At 34.9% G+C, this 3853-nt stretch overlaps 1 pseudogene; it reads right to left on the bottom strand.

The window, feature by feature from the left end:
* Positions 1–509: 509 nt before the first annotated feature.
* LOC114024035 lies at positions 510–1247 on the bottom strand (annotated as a pseudogene).
* Between the last annotated feature and the right edge of the window lie 2606 nt (positions 1248–3853).

The raw sequence follows: 3853 nt of genomic DNA on the forward strand, positions 1-3853 counted from the left end.
AAGGGCATGGTAACCACTTTTCTAAGTATATTTTCAATACAAAATAATTCCAAGATATAATCATTAAGTTCTCATACAGTACTATTATTTTAAACAATAATCAATAAAATAGCAAATATGTGAAAACTGCAACACCACAAAGATTAAGCACTGCCATTTCCTAGTGTAATCAGCTTTGGTATTAGTACAGTCTTGGAATAGGTGGGCAACATAGTCAGTGGGTTGAATCTTGGTGATACACTGATCTGGTTTCAGCTATGACTTACAATGCAATGGTTGGACAGCACAGGTATCTTATACAGAGATTTCATTAGCAGAACGACACTTGGTTTGTTTTCACTAGAAATGAAAGAGATGAAGTTGACAGTTTAAAGAAAGACAATGTTCTTATTTGCATGCTGAAATTCTATTTGTGTCCCCTAGTCCAACATATCCATTCATTGTGCAATCTGTTGATGGGTAAACAAATAATGCAGGATTCCTCTTGAGGGGGGTTTATGCCCCTTGGTTTAACCAAAATCAATTCTTGATCAATACTGCAATACCATGGGGTAAGACTAATAAAAAAGGACCATCCTGTTAGTGGACTTATGAAGCTGAGCAGACACCGAAAAATTTCCCCTCTTAGTCACCATCTTGTCATATAGATGAATTCCATAGTATGGTCCTTCCTCATAATTTCACTAATGCTTAATACACCCCACTCATAAGAATTTGGAAGCTTTAGCTTTAAATTTAGAAATTTTTTAATAGTTTCCACAGTCACATGTATAAATTTCTTCATTAAACCCATCACCACATTGTCCCCTGATCTCCCATTATTATGTAAACAACTGAGACAGATGGAAATTTGTGGGTCACTTCTATGAAAGTCCTTATCATCTTGATTTGCATCACCTTCTTCTATTTTGAGTTTGTCAGCTTTTGAAGTTTAGTCTTGTCCATTCTCTTGAAGCTTGTTTTTCTTCCAAAATTCTGTCTCATGCTCAAGTTCCTGTTCTCATAGTTCAGGAATCAGTTAAATATAATTTCCTCTAACATATTGTCCATTCATAACATTTCTAATAGATTTGTTGCATGAACCTGATTGCCACACTTTAGGCAATCATAAGTGTTGGACTATGCAAGTCTTACAAAAGATGTGGAGACACTGTCACTGTAGTTGGCTTGATGAGATACCCTTTACAGATGTAACAGGTAATGTGAGGATTGAAGTCTTTCACCAAGTGCTTCCTTTGAGTAGCCATTCAAAGAGCAGCTGATATTGTTGAGTAGTTTGTAAAGAAATAGCTTACATAGAGTAAAGTTGAATCACAGGAGCTGGTGTGTTTCTCTGTGAAGGTGGGCTTTCTGAAACATCTGAATGAATCAATCTTCTCATAAGGACACTGGTCATAACTCCATTTGGAGATTTTGCTTTTTCGTACCCCCCAGCCCCAGGCACAGAGCTCGCCAGCAGCCAGCATGCCAGTCTGAGAGAAGGAAAGTTGAAAGAGAAAGACTGCCAGACCAGCCTGTGGGCCTCATGCTGCGAGGACTGGGCCAAGCCCCCTCCCAGCTCAAGAATTTTTTTTTGACCATCAGGGTGATCAAATAGTAAGTCTGATTCCTGAGAGAAGGCATAAAATCTCAATTTTAGAGGTCTCTAAGAGGAAAAGAAAATAACATTTTTTGGGATGATGAAGATAGAACAAAAAAAAAGAAAATGGCAAGTAAGATTCTAACATTCTACTCTGGCCAACTTGAGCAATCAATCCATGGCTACCTAGTTCCATATACTCTATCACAAGATAAACAGCTTCCATCAATGCATGGGAGGGTAGTATGGAGAAAATCTGTTAGGACAAGCTCTAAACTAAGGAGTATTATTAAGAAAATACACATACACACATGTAATATTTCTTTTGTATGATGCATGTACAACCTCAAAATAAATTAAAAATAAATGCCAATTTAATGAAATTCTGTCCTCCAAAAATGTGGATCTGGTCTATGATTTTTTGGAGGATTGACATTTTTTGACATTATCAGTCCTTTGCTCAAGTTTTTGATTGATCTCTCCCCTAAAGTTGATCATTGTAACTCTCTCCTGATATCCTATGAATTTACATTAAAGTTTACATCATAATCTCAAATCCAGAGCACTTAAATCTGCACTGTCAGGGAAGATGGATTCATAAAATTCTAATTACACTGAGGGTGATAGATGCCCCTAACTTCCTCCCAGCTGTCAAGGTGGAATATCTTTATGGTAACCCTGATCCCATTCTTGAAATGAAAGAATTAGAGAATGACAGTTTCTGCTTCTGGGTCACATTGTGAATAATATGGTAAATCTTCCTCTTCTTTTTCAGGTGTTTGGTGTATCCATATGTCCTTAATATCGTCAGCAGTCACCATGTGCCTTTAACAATGAAATTAGATGTTAATATCTTTGCCTTAAAGTGGTGATATGTCACAGGAAAAAGCAAAGAGTTTGAGATGGTGGGAAGAAATTCTGAAAAATTTCCCAATTCACAGGCTTAGGCTATGATCCAAATAACTATAAATATGCCAAAACAATAACACACAAGTGAAGAAAAAAGCGTCTATTTAAATCAGGTGATCTTGCCATGATTCATTTCTTAGAAGTGTTACCTCTTGATTTTAGTTACTGGGAATGACAGAATTCTAATTAACTAATTGAATAATATAATTCAGAGCTAGAAAGTACTTTTTAGATTTCTAGTTGAACCTCATCCTTTTATTTTTCCCATTTTAAAATTTTCTTCCAATTAACAAGCATTTATTTTCCCTCCCTCCTATTCTAAATCCCTCATTAGAAGAGAGAGAGAGAGAAAGAGAGAGAGAAGAAAAACAAAACTCATATGAAACAAATTCCTAGACTAGCTATGTCCAAAAATATGTATTTGATTTTACATATTAAGTATCACCTCTTGGTTAGGATATGGATAACATTCCTCATCAATGGTCCTCTGAAATCAGGGTCAGTAATTACATTGATCTGAGTTTTTAAGTCTTTCACAACTTTTTATATATAATGTTATAATATATATATGTATATATGTATATACAATGTATGTATATAATGTATATATGTGTATGTATGTATATATGTATGATATAATATATGTATATATAATGTATAATGTTACATAAATGTTATATATGCTACATATATATAGCTATAGAAATTGTTATATATGTTTTATTTGCTGTTGTTCAGTCTTTTCAGTCATGGCTGACTTTGTGATTCCATTTGGAATTTTCTTGGCAAAGATACTGGAATAGTTTACCATTTCTTTCTCCAACTCATTTTATAGATGAGGAAACTGAGGCAAACAGGGTTAAATGACTTGCTCAGGGTCACATAGCTAACAAGTATCTGAGGCTAGATTTGAAGTCATGTCTTTCTGACTCTAGAACCAACACTGTACTTACTACACCACCTAGCTGCCCATATATGTTATATAATGTTACACAAAGTGTAATAAATGCTATTTAATGTGATATAAATTCTTATATATGTTATATAGATTGGTAATTATAAAAGTTTTCTTGGTTGATTCTGCTCACTTCATTCTGCATCAATTCATATCAGTCTTCCCAGGTTGCTCTAAAATTTACCTTTAATCATTTCTTGTAGCACAACAGTATTCCATTAAAGAAGAGGAAACTGAGGCCTAGAGAAGTCAAGGGTCAATTTCATATAAGTGGTAAGGAGCAGAATCAGAAATTATTTAAAACTCTCCTCACTACAAATATGGTATTCTTGACATTGCAATGTAGAAAGGAGAGAGGGGAAGGAGAGAGAGAGAGAGAGAGAGAGAGAGAGAGAGAGAGAGAGAGAGAG

Source organism: Vombatus ursinus, unplaced genomic scaffold (genome assembly GCF_900497805.2).
Source record: "Vombatus ursinus unplaced genomic scaffold, bare-nosed wombat genome assembly UNPS02014820.1, whole genome shotgun sequence".
Lineage (NCBI taxonomy): Eukaryota > Metazoa > Chordata > Mammalia > Diprotodontia > Vombatidae > Vombatus > Vombatus ursinus.